Here is a 13598-nt window from a genome sequence, read left to right on the forward strand (position 1 = left end):
AGTAGGTGAATTTGAAGTGCTCTGCCTTTGTATCTGCTCCTGAGCTGGAGGGTGGAGTGATGCTGGGAGTGCTGGTCCCATAGTACTCATGGGGAGAGGTCATTCCAACAACCATACTATGGCTACAGGTACTGAATGCAGAGTAAAAGAGCAGGGCTCAGGAGCAGGAGGAGTATTGCATGAAGGCACGTTGGCTGGAAGTCAAGCAAAATTCAGGCTAAACTGCCTGAAGCCATGCTACCCAGATGTGTGGTAGTGCTCAGTTAGTTATGTTACAAGGGCTTTATAACTCTTTAAACTAGTCTGACAAATCTGTCTTAGCCAAGAGTGCCTTTTTCTCTGGGTCTCCTGCTCACTTTTGCACCTCTTTCTGAGCACAGGGAGACTGAGAATTCTCTCTGTGCTTTCTTTTGTGAAACTTAAAGAATTTCTGCAGAGGTTCTAGATAAAAATGGAGCCAATAAACAAAACACCCTTCACAGCAATAGACTGCAGTTGTATTCTACTTGTGCTTGACAACATTAGGAGGAAACATTATACTCATTAGTTTAAATTAACTTGCTTTTCTTCAGGCCACCAGAAAAAAATAGCATTATTTATCTCCCTCTGTTACACTGCAGCAATGGCCAGCACTTTGGTAAAACATACTGTATCACTGCTATTGCATTGCCTTAAAGTGTGAAGTTGTGAGAAGAGACTTTGAGTGGCTGATTCTGGCCCACTGTGTTGTGTAGATTTGTAATCTGAGTGCTGTATGTTATGATCCAACATAGTGCTAGGAATACGTGTCATGAAAACAGAGAAAAAATAGAAAAAATCACTCAGATGTTCCCATTGCTTGGGAAAAAAATAGTTTTTAAAATGCAAGAGAAGTGATACTGCTGATTTTATGCATACAGCTATGCACAAATGCATGTGGTCATCAGCCTTGAGTTTTCTTTCTCTGACAGCAAGGACTTGGAGTATATTTTCTTACCAATTTCTGTTTGAGTTCCATACATATCTGTACTACCTCCAATACAGATTTTTATAAATAGTTTTGTAAATAGCATTAGCATTTTTAAAGTTCTATGAAATGCTTTTTTTGCTTATGTCTCAGAGAGGATAAAGCAATTTATTTCTGATATTCGTCATTTTCCTTAAAACTCTGCTGAAAAAGTATTCTGATGCTATAAAGATAAGCGTGGTATAAGAGCACATCTGACAGAGTGCAGCTGAGTTGACTGTAGTGTTAGGCTTAGGGACACTGTCTCAAACCAAATTCTGATATCACAGACGTCTTGGTGGATTCTGACCTATATAATAATTTGTGTGATTGAGCACTGCAGTTTTTTCTTTAGGTTAGAAATGGGAGGCATTTGTGGGACTGGGGGATATGGTTGGTGGGCATAGTGGTGATGGGTTGAGAGTTGAACTAGATGATGATAGTGGTTGTTTCCAACCTTAATGATTCTATGATCCTATGGTTCTACAACTTAACTTGGATATTGCTTCCACATCTCAATCAGAAAGAAAAATAGGCCTTAGGCACACAGGTTTTTACAGAAAGTTCACAACAATATGGAAGGAGTGAAACCTCTTTTTAGAGGGACTTACGGTCTCATCATTTCCTTCTTCAATTGACTGGAAAAGAACCAATAGAAAACTTAATTTCTAAAAATATGCATCATGGAAATATAGAGAGGATATGCTGGCTCATCCCACGAGGCACCAAAGGGGGCAAGACAGTGATGCTATCCTCAGACATGGGACATATCAGACTGTTGACTGGAGATGAATCACCTACAAACACCCACTGGCCGCTTCAGCAGAGCCCCATGAGCTTGTAGAGCTCCTGATAACCAGCAGCACCACAGGTCCCACAGGGATGGATGCAGTTCTGTTTAAACAGTGGCAATTCCTCAGCACAGTCCTGGAATTTTAAATCCATTTCTCTTTCCTTTCTTCCCCTCCTTGTTGTCAGTCCAGAGATACATTATCATGAGTGGGAGATCTGCACACCAAAGGAGTTACAAGCTAACGCTTTGTTTTTTGCTTTTTACAAAGAATACCACCAGCAAGGCCTAACACCCACAGCACTGACAAGCACATGATAAAAATGAAGTTTCAGTGAGTGTTAATCCACGTGCCATTTTCTGCAGAAGATCACTGCAGGCTCTGCAGCAGTCTGTAGACTGATTCACATCCTGGAATTTCAAGCTAATATGTGGTGTGATCCCTAACAACCGCGCCTGGTACATGCTTTGTTTGGAATGCGCACGGGTAGGGTTTAGCACCATAAGAAAAAGCTGACTGACATTGATAGTTTACTTAACCTCGAGCCAGTTAAATCGTATTTGATCTATTAATGAAGTTGTATTGGTCAAGAACTAGAAGCTGGCTCCATAGCTGGGATTCAATCAGTAGCTGAACTGCAGTGCCCATCGAAATAGCATCTAAGCTTCATACATGCATGTTAAGAACAGAAGTAAATCTAAAAGATTGGGGTTTTTTTCCTCCCTCTGTGCTTTTATTTGTTTGTTTATTTTGGCTGAGTTGCCCTTACACATATCTAGCAGTGACCTTGTTCCAACACGCCATTGCCTTCATTCCTGAAAGAAGCTTGGCATGAAAAAATACCTTACCTTTTCCCTATATGTGCAAAGGGCTCCTCCAGCATCCTCCTGGCCATAGTGGGAAGAAACACAAGGGTGGGGAAACAAGTGTCCCCAGTTTCTCTCACACAGGTGCTCAGGACCTGAAAAATATCCTGCAATAACCCTCCTTACTAAGGCTCAATCAGACCCAATGTCTGTTATATTTAGTGAAGCAAAAATAACTGGCAAATTGGAAATTTACAGACACAGCCTAGAACAAATAACAAAACAATGACATCAAACTCACTACTCTTTTTTTTTGCATTGGACATGATCTCATTCCCCAGTGTCCTTCAGTCAGTCATATTTCACAGAATCACAGATTCATAGGGCTTGGAAGGGACCTCTGGAGATCATCCAGTCCAACTCCCTTCTAAAGCAGGATCCTGACAGCAGGTTGTGCAGGAAAGCATCCAGGTGGGTTTTGAATATCTCTAGGGAAGGAGACTCCACAACCTCTCTGGGCAGCATGTACCATTTCATGCTATGTTCTCCTTCAGAGATGTCTGAAAATCAAAGGAGGTGTAGATACTATGTGAAAATATTTTAGCAGATGAGCTGAGATTCTTTCATGCTGTGCAACCGTAAGCCACTAATAGCATTTAAAAGCCCACAAGTATGTAAATGTAATATGAAATACTGACTATCCCTGTGCAAGACTTCAGGATTATTCCAAAATATCAATCAAATTCAGGCTCAGAATAAGACAGTAGGTTGCAAAAGAAAAAGTGCAATCCATCATGAAAAGTCACATTTTCAGGTTTGTAGTATCATTCCTACGCTTGTTGACATTGCTGAAATACTAACAACTTGTTTGGTTTCAGAAATAGATATTTTATTAGTACTGAGCAAATCTCAAACAGCTGTCTTGCAGTCTTTCCTGAGACTCTTTGTAAGATCCTTCTCTTAATCCAGTGATGCTTGGAGTGTTGGTAGTCATTAAAATATGATTTGTCACCTCAATTCACAATGATCTGTGACATCCTTTTAGCCCTCTGAGCGTATGTTATTTCAGAGCAATGGTTTCAGTACACCTATTTTTCTGTGTTTAAGAAACAAGAAACTCTAGCTGTCGATGAGTGATGTGCAGTGCCATAAAATGACCCAGGCAGGAGTGCACAACACAGACAAAACTTCAACTGCCTGGAGAAAACAACCTTATAGCCACATGGAATAAATAGAGCTGTGTTGGATTTGATACATCTTTTCATTTCAGGCATTCAAATCCTCACTGGAGACCATTCTGAATCCACACAGCTGAAGATCTCTAGTACAGATGTAGCTCAACTCAAATGCAAACTGTTGTTCTCAGAGAGGTTTTGTTCAAGCAAAGAAGTCTTGCAAGAACAAGCTGCTCCCAACCGTTCCTCTGTCACATGCAAAAGTTACTTAGAGCAAACTGTGTAATTCCAGTTCTAATGTAAATCAAATCCAAACCTGCCAAATCAGAGTTCTAGCCTGCAGGTGAGCCAAACTGAAACCCAGTCAACCGCAAATGTGCTTAAAAATAGTCAGCACTTTTTCCCCCTGAAATAAATGTATCCATCAGCTCCCACTTTCATATTAATGGATAGCAGAGGGTTCAGCTATCAAAATACAGTGTCTGCATAATCTGAAAGCTTGCAACATGAATTTTGCAGAATCTTGTGAAAGGCTTTTGAATTGTAAAAATATATGTAGGAGTAAAATACACTTTATAACTTGAATCAGAATTTTCCCACCAGCCACACTGCAATCCTCAGGACAGTTATATTGCACAGATTATTTGGTGCAGAAGTTGCCATTTACCACTACTCTCAGAAAATGCATCAATATGCTTGCTAAAGGTGGCATTACAGATTTACCCTTAAATCATTTCTTTGCGTGGAAAAACTGATCCAGTGAGTCATTTGAGCATTAATGGAAGATCTAAAAAAATAGAAATACCATAAAACTACTCTGGGAAACTGATACACTGGCTAAATGCTGCAGTTTTCTGGTACAGAACATTGTGTTATTCAGTTCTTCAGCTTTCATACAATAGATGGGAACACTGCAAGCATAAAGTATTACTGGTTGTGTGTGCATAGAAGTAAACAATATCTGGTTTTAGCCCTTACATAGGAAAAAAAACAAGTTTAGCAACATACTTTTATTGCACATGTGATGTAGAGAGGGTACTGCTGGTTCTCCTAGGCCCCTTTTATGAGAAGATTTTTAGTAAGTAAGAAAATCTGCTTGCAGCTATTTCTGTCACAAACAGGAAAAAGGTGCACTGTTTCCTTATTGCTGAACCGTTACCCCTTAGGTTCCCACTCCCTCTTCCCCTGGCAGGATGAGCCCTGGTTCCCTCCAGCCCTCCCCACTGCCCTGTCAGCAAGACAAGCCTTATCCCTCTGCGGCTGCATCCCAGGTTCCTTCAGCCCAGCTCCCATGTACCCAACAGTGTTCAGCTTCTCAACCATGCTGTTCTCCACCATGAATTACTCTGGTCACAAGCATGTTCTCAGCCATTCAGTTCCCCCTAGGAATCTTGAAACGCTTGAGCTATCTCCACTTTGACTTTTTCATCAGTGCCTCTTGGATGGTCTGTATCCCATCAGTTTGACCCAGAACCTGTTTGTCCCACATTACTTTCCCTTCAGAATTCATGGACTTGCTTTGATCTACTCTACACACAACATGCTTTCCCAGATGTTTTCTACCTTTCCTTCCAACTACCACCACACAATTCCAACTACCACCACCCAGCTTACATCTCCTGGTCCTCTTGAACCACTCCTGTGTATGTCTTAATTTCTCTCTTGACAATTACCAAGTCCTGACTACATCCTGAACTTTCTTCATCTTTTTGTGCTTGCCCATCAAGCTCCATCCTAGCCACACCACTTCCTCTAGGCACAAATGTCATCTTCCTGTTCTTTTAATTGGCAGTGAGGTGGATATGCTATGAGAGGCTGTCTGCTGAAGCTGAGAGATATTTTGAGGCATGGAGATAATTAAGAGCTAAATAATAGCTTCCAAATATTTAAGTATAGCCCTCAGGAACTGGTCTTGCAGAGATCTGTATTGATATGTCTGCTGAGATTGTCAGTAAAACAGGTAAGAACAGAAGATATGTCACAGAATCACAAAATCATAGGGGATGGAAGTGAACTTTGGAGATCAGTGTCCCTACCAAAAGGGCAAACTGCTGACTCATGGTCATTTGGATACTCAGGACCTTCGAAGAGATCATTTCCAGCAGGTCAGCCCATAACCTACACTGATGCATACAGTTATCCCTCCCCATGTGTAGGACTTTACTTCAGCTCTTGCTGAACCTCACAAAGTTCTTTGTGCCCAACTCTCTGGCCTGTCCAGGTCTCACTGAATGGCAGCACAGCCTTTTAGTGGGTCAGCCACTCCTCTCAGCCTCGTATTATCAGCAAATTCACTGAGAGTGTGTTCTATCCCTTCACTCAGGTCATTGATGAAGATGTTGAACAAGACTGGACCCAGTACTGATCCCTGGGTAGCATCCTACCTACAGGCCTCCAACTAGACTGTGCTGCTAATCATAACACTCTGCTGGTTAGCCACTTCTCCATCCTCCTCATTGTCCACTCATCTTTCCCACTCTTCCTAAGCTTAGCAATGATGATATTTTCAGAGGCAGTGTCAAAAGCCCTGCTGAAGTCAAGGTACACAATATCAGCTTCTCTTCCCTCATCTACCCAGATGGTCATGACATCACAGAAAGTTACCGGCATACCAAGCATGATTTCCCCTTGATGAATCCATGCTGACTACTCCTGATAACCTTTTCTTCCATTTGCTTGGAGACAGCATCCAGAAAATTTGTTTCATCACCTTACCAGCAACAGAGGCAGTGTTGACTGTCCTGTAGTTTCCCAGCTGTTCCTTCTTGCCCTTTTTGAAGAATAGAGTGCCACTGGCTTTTCTCCAGACCTCAGGCATCCCTCCTGCTCTCCATGACCTTTCAGAGATGAGGTGGAGGGGAGCCTCAGTGCCTTTTAACAGGGAGTCACCCATTGCAAACGAGCAGCATTTCTTTTTACTGTATCCACTTCAAGCTGCCAGTGTGTTTTTTTCATGCTAATCCTGGTCATAGGTGTCTATAGCTGTAAGAGCTTTGTATCTGTTTCTGGCAGTGAAGCTGGAGGGTGGTGAGTGACGAGGAGCCCTGCTTTTGTGGGTCACTAGGGACTCACATGCCTCCTTCTCAGTGGTTTCTGCTGCTGGAATATGTTTACTAAACAGCCTCTCTCTCTCTCCCTCTCTCACATGCTTGGCTGTATCTGCTGGAAAGGTTGATTCAGTCCTAGCTTTTCCATTCAGTTATAAAATCTCCATAAGCGCTATCTTCCTCAGCACTATTTTTAAATAAAGATGTTACTTGTCTCCTGGGGTTCATGCAAATCAACTAGCTGCACTTGTGGAGTTCTATAAAGATGTCACATGTAATCAAATGTTAGCCATGGAATTAGATGGCAAATATTTGCCTAAATTTAACATTGGGTGCTAAGGACAGCTAAAAAGACTGCTTACTGCTAAAATGGACACGGGGTTTTTTCAGTTCCAATGTTAAAGCCCAAGAAAGTAGAATTAAAGCATTGTTAGCAACACATTCATTAGAAATTCTTTGTTTTTACTGGTACACATACCTAGTCCAATCTCCTAGAGCATTTTAAAACCTAATGTAATATGTCACTAGAAAGACAGATGGATAGATAGATAGATAGATAGATAGACAGACAGATAGATAGGCAGGCACGCAGGCAGGCAGCAAATATATTTTAGTACAAATACTCTCCTGTATAAAATAATTTATTTTTTTCTTAAAGAAACTACACAGAAAAAAAAAGTCCTGTACCAAGCTGTGACTTGTATTAATCTAATTTGTATACATAATACACATATTTAACAAAGAAACTAATTAAATCCTTAACTGAAAGAAGAACAGAAGAAATCTGTTTTCATATTAGTATCCTTTAAAGGAGAAAAATAATAAAAGCATTATACTTGCATTACAATTGTTTCATTTTACAAACTTTTCCACTTCCTAAGCACCAGTCATAGACATCTATAACTACTTCAATCTTAAAACTCTTACTTTCTATCTGTTCTACATGCCTAGCAGCACATCCCTACAGTACTAGCACCTGGTGGGAGGAAATCCATGAGGTCTCTGCACCATTCACTGCAGGCATGTCAATCCCCTGGGACCCAAGGCCAGGCTGACAGAACACAGGTTTACCTTGCCTGCACGTGATCTACACAGTGAGCAACACACTGAGGAGCATTTCTGTCAGTGCTAGTGCAGCATTAGTGGCTCTGCTCCTTCACATGGGAGCTTGTCAGGCAGCTACATCTCTAGCAGTGAGTGCATGGGCAGACACAAGCGTGTCGAGGAGTGCACCAGGAACATCTCCCAAGCACCCAAACTGCATACATTCCTGACTGCCTGGCGAGAAAGCCAACTAAACCAGCACCGCCAAAGCCTGAATCCGAGGTTCTCCTTATTCAGTAACTATCAGAGCGAAAACGCAGAAGCAACTTAATTGGGGGAACTTTGTACTAACATCAAACCTGTGCTGAATGCACACCTGTGATTTTAAGCCGTCGCTTTTCTAACAGTCCTCTCCTACACGTGACTATGGGTGGCACCATGCAATGCAGCAATACACGTAAAAGCGGTCAAACAGCTACAAAGAAGGGAGTATTTTGAAATATTTGTCTGCAGTAAAAAGTTGCTAAACCACAAGCATAGTGTGTTCATACAAAACAGAGATAAAGTCAAAACAGAGCAGCTCTCAAGAAAGCTTTGGATGATAAGGTTTTGAAATGCCATTTTTGCATTTCTGAATGCAGCTTCTTTTTGGAAATTTTCTAACCTGGCATTATATAATCTTCTACATGCATTGTCTATTCCTTGCTAGCCAAGTATCTAACAAATCAGCTCTAATGAAAGCATTTGCAAATATTTTTTCCCACCAATATTCAGTTTCCCTGTGAATCACGAGCAAGTTTTCCTACATATCTTGAGTATTTTGTAAGGTCTATTCCCTCCAAAAGAACAGCGATGACTGAAACTGCCCAGTTAAACATAGCAAAACAGCTCTGGGATCAGCCAGCAGAGGCATTTTATAAATAGTTCCCTTGTTACTTCTTTCCTCTTGTCACTTGGGGAGCACTTTGTCTGTCCAGTGCTGAGAACTCGTTCTGCAATAGATGAAGATCTACAGTGCGTTTTGCTCAGAAAGCTCAGCCCAAACACTAAATGATGGACCAAAGGGAAGGCAGAGCAAAGCCGTGTAGGATTTCTGAGAGCTCAGACGCCCAGCCAAAGGCACAGCTGGAGGGAGAGGTGTCCTCATGCATGCCACCTTCAGGCCACTGCTGAAAAACTCTCCCAATGGACACCTCATTTCTCTGCTGCTTTCCAGTACTGTAGAGATCCTCCAAGACTTGCAGGGATGACTTTCCCCTCCCACCTATTTCTTTCACAGCGGGCACCAGCAGTCCCTCTGGCCCAGAAAGGGGAATGCAGCTCCAGCTGGGGGTCATCAGCACAGCTCCAGCATCTTAGGAGCTGGTTTTGAAACAGCTTAGGGATGGGGCTGAACATATTCATCTTTGCACCATGTGCTCAGGTACAGGGGGCTGTTAATGGGAATATAAAGTGTTCGGTGTCTCTGCAGCAGCCCCTCTGGCTCTGCCTGTGCTGCCTCCGAAGTGAGTGTTACCATGCAGGATGAAATACAAGGGATCTAGAATAAAATTAAATCATGCTTCATATTCACTGAGTACTGCAGAACAGAAGTTTCCCTTCTGTTATCTGGTCCTCATGTTTTAGTTTTGTTGTTTATCCCTTTGTAGTTAGGGCTGCTAAGACTTCACTATTAAACTGTTGTTTTCCTGAAAATGCTCAGTCCCAAAAACCTATGTATTTTAGATGTTTTTTTCACTTTTAGTATCTATATCTTTTACTTTGGTTGCTCCCAAGACAGCCCAAGAGTATACAGTTTCCACACTAAATTAACGTTCGACTTTACAGTCTGTATGCTTTGCAACCCAGCACCTCCTCCATTTGCAGTAAGTAAATACTCAAGTGTTATGTTGCCCTTGAACCCTATGCTCTGTGATAAAGGTGGCACACCGACGGGAGAACAAAATGCCAAGTTTCTGTGGGTCACAGTTCCCTCTGGCAGTGGTGCGTTAATCACAAACTTGCCCTCAGTTGTTGGTGAAAGCACAGTGTGGGGAACTTTGGACCAGATGACAGAGTCAGGCTTGGCCTCCTGAGAAGCATCCACCTCTGGGAGCACCTAATCTGCTGCTGTGAAAAACTTTGAAAGAAGAAAATAAGGAGATGCTTGTTAGGCTTAGGTTGCACAGAAGCTGCCTGCATTTGTTTGAGAAGCATGGGCAGTGATACCTGTGGGTCTTGTTGCAGGCTGCATGGCCTTTGGGACATTATTTTATGTCAGCCTGTTCCAGTCTGTGAAGACCTAGAGGTATTAACACTTTAGAGAAGTACCTCACAATGGCACTTCAGTCTTCGTGTTCATGTCTTGCCTTCAGATGTAACACTCTGTAAAAACACTGCTAACATTTAATTCCAAGAAATTTTAAAATGCATGGGTTTGGGATGACTTTTATTCAGAGGTTAGTCTCTGAAAACCAGAGAAAAGGTTGTAGAAGCTTACATGAATGAAAGAATGGGTTTTCAGAAAGCAGTAACTATATAAATGTACATACAGGAAAAAATCTCTTTTTTCTTATTGTTTGTCAACAATTAAAAAAAACTTTGGTTTCTATTGTATTATAGCAGCTTGTCTATTGGGGCAGACAAGGTGGGAGGCCTTGTCTACCCTACCAGCCAAAGAAAATCTGAGCTGATCCCATAACATGAGCACCAGAATGCCTCTCTGCCACTTCCAAATCCTATTGCTGCTGCCTCAGCTTCAGCCTTGCCAGAGCCCATGCAGCACTGCTGCTACACAAAACACAACAGCGATAAAATCTAGATCTAATGCAGATGAGTGGGCTGCGCTACTTTAATGTCTTTTGTTGAAATGCTTCTACAGCGCAGAAATGCCGAAGAAGCTGAAAAGAGACTTTTTGGCAGAAAGGTAGCTCCATTCCTCGAGGTGTGGTTAGTAAGGTCTGTGAGATCTTGAGTTGGAGACATTCAGCAGAGAGACAGTACTGCAATGCTCCCCAGAGCTGGTCAGGCAAGGCTGACAACAGAGATAAGCTCTTTCGAATAAGGCCCCTTGTTCTGCATGGTGATCCCACAGCTGATAGCCACAGCTCTGTGGAGCTGCTGTTGTTATTTCCACTTGCACCAGTGGGATCAATGAGGCACCAAGAGGTTAACATGATGTGGCAAGTATCATGTTGCAAACCTGGGGAGAAGGTGGCAAAAGATGGTGGGTCTCCCACTCATCTGTGTGCTAATCGCAGTGCTCTTCCTCACAGTCAGGAGCAGATGCTGTAAAGCAGTTGTGAATTGTTTTATTTTTTTATTTTTGTCTAGAGGGAATTCAAACTGATGAATTAATTAGGCATGTGCAAATGGCATGGTCAGGTCTTGAAGTTTGTCCTACAGCAGCATGTCTAGCTATGCAAAAGTCCATATGGCTTCCATACTCAAGCCTGTCCTATCTGCGAGTCACAGGCAGCAGCAATGGTGGCCTTACATACCAAATGTATGAGAGATTCCCCATCTGCTTCTCCTTTCCCAGAAGAAGGGGAGGGGAAGTGTGTGCGGGCAGACCAGCAAGAGGGATGCCATGTCTGAAAACACCTGCAGTGATTGGTGGTGCAGTGGAGAGCCCAGAAGGCCTGGGTGCAGTGGAGCATGCAGCTTGGGCTGCAGCCACAGAGCTCACTTTGTCATCATGGCATGGTTAAGCCTTGGCAGCCATAGGCTCACCTGGGGAAACTATCTCAGAGGTGATGTTCCCCACCAGCTCCGGGAGCCTGGCACTGCATCACTGCAGTGGGGAGGACCAATGAATGCCTGGCAGCTCTCCTTCTGACCATCTGAGAACTGCAGAGATGGATGTGGGAAGCCCTCGGGGTCATACATTCACTCCCTTCACTCCACTGCTCCTCCAGGAGCACGTCATGGGAAATATTCATGCTTCTCACACTACTGCTTGAGTCTGGGTGCTGGTCTTATGGTGTCACGTGTCTGCTGAGCTGGGTCTGTCTGTGCCCCTGCCACCCATCATTTGGTGGAGTATGCCAGTGAGCAGAGACAGCCCCTCCAACCTCACGAGATTTGGCTGGCAGCCTCCAGCCCAGTGTCACTGAGCATGGCCAGGCAACCTCAGGCCCATGCCTGGAAAGCCAACTGTGTCCCAAGCTGCATCAAAAGAAGCACTGTCAGTAGGGAGAGAGATTATCCTGCCCCTCTACTCTGCACTGGTGAGGATGCCCTGACCTTGGAGACATTCAAAGTCAGGCTGGATGGGGCTCTGAGCACCTAGCTGTAGGTGTCCCTGTTCATTGCGGGGGATTTGGACTAGATGACCTTCAAGGGTGTCCTCCAGTTCAAAAGATTCTATGATTTGATGTTGGGAGCACCCCCAAGGGCAGGTCTCCAAGCCCTCCTGGTCCTGCAGTTGCCCTCTCCTCACAGGGAGTGGCAGTGGCACCTTGTCAGCACCACGCACTGGTGCCAGCCCGTTTCTGCTGTCCTCTGCTTGTAATTGTTAACCTGCTGGGAAGGTAAAAGCTCTGTTATTGCTGGTAGAGCTTTAACTTTGGGCACTCCCGAGCAGCCAAAGCACAGGAGCAGTGACTGCCTGAAGGTAAATCACTGAGTATTTCTTTTGCTTGTTTTTCTGTTCAGTCTCCCTCCGTGTTATTTTGTACTGTGGTTTCAGGGTACAGCAAAAAGTCTCCTTGCTGCCATTTTGTTTTTGAACTTTTAGCTGTAATTTGAATGCCTGTTCTCTTAATGCTGAAGATTTATTTGGAAATTTGTGTACTCCCATAAATTACCTGTTCCCTCTCAGCTTTCAGCCTGGCACGCCTAGGCTTGCAAGCAGTGTTAGAACAATACAGAGAAAGGTTATCATGACTTACCTGCCATTAATTATCTATTAATAGCTGCATTTATTTAGGCCTTTTTTTTTTCTTGTTCTGTGGCACACGTATCCCCACTCAACACATTTCCCTGTCTGTGCTTTGCTTTCCCGGGGGAGCACAGGGCAGTAGGAGTGGGGCCACCTTCCCAGTGCCACGTTCCCATTTGGTGTTTGCAGGGCGGGTGGGACAGAGGCTGCCTGGTAAAACATTGACCTGTGCACCAAGCCGTGGCTGCGGAGGTACGGGGCTGCCCGAGGACGAGAGGGGAGCCTAGCAGCCACCAGCACACACAGGAGCACTCCGACTTCTCTACAGGTACTGTGCTCTGCTGACCGACCTTCTCTTGGTTTTTCAGGAGCAAAAAGGAGACAGAGGTCAGTTACAAGATTTCCAAAGATTCCCCTTGTAGAAATCTGGGGTGGGAAAAGTGCTTAAGTGGAGAAGAGCACTGTTATTTGTTGCTTTCTTTTGTCAGATACATTTGGCTGCGTCGTGTCATCTAATGCTTGGGTTGGTTAATAGCTGGTTGTTTTGATTTTGTTGTGCCTTCATTTAGAACAAAATCTTGTGCCATTGCATTTGAGTGCTTCATTCATGGTTTTCTAATTAAGTTCATGACAGCTGGCTTCTGCTCGCCTTCTAACCAGCAAGCAAGAAAATGAATCGAAGTTTCTGAAGAAAACTTGTAACTAAATTATTACAGCAAGGATGTGGTTGGTGACTCACACTGAAAAATGCTTGCTGATAGTTGAAGGAGCTTTGCAAATATAGACTGACTGATTTTTCCAAGACTTTTTCCTTGTAATCGCTGTGTTCCAAGAAAGCAGGAACAAAAAAAAAAAATTCGGGATTTAAGTTCCCAGTAAAATATTATGC

The 13598-nt window shown here is 43.4% G+C and overlaps 1 protein-coding gene across 5 annotated transcripts in view; it reads left to right on the plus strand.

Annotated features, from left to right (window-relative positions):
- Window positions 1–13598, plus strand: part of RBM47 (RNA binding motif protein 47) — a 75722-nt gene that overhangs the window by 19587 nt on the left and 42537 nt on the right. The window contains exons 1-2 of one of the 5 annotated variants that reach the window (XM_090139534.1): window positions 12084–12442; window positions 12899–13096. The exons of 2 other annotated variants lie outside the window; for them this stretch is intronic. The gene's annotated coding sequence lies outside the window, so the exon portion shown is untranslated. Of the gene's footprint in view, window positions 1–12083; window positions 12443–12898; window positions 13097–13598 lie in introns of those variants that run through there. 2 more of the 5 variants (XM_090139533.1, XM_090139535.1) reach the window with 2 other exon arrangements.

This window comes from Phasianus colchicus, chromosome 4, assembly GCF_987193195.1.
Source record: "Phasianus colchicus chromosome 4, bPhaCol1.hap1.1, whole genome shotgun sequence".
NCBI lineage: Eukaryota > Metazoa > Chordata > Aves > Galliformes > Phasianidae > Phasianus > Phasianus colchicus.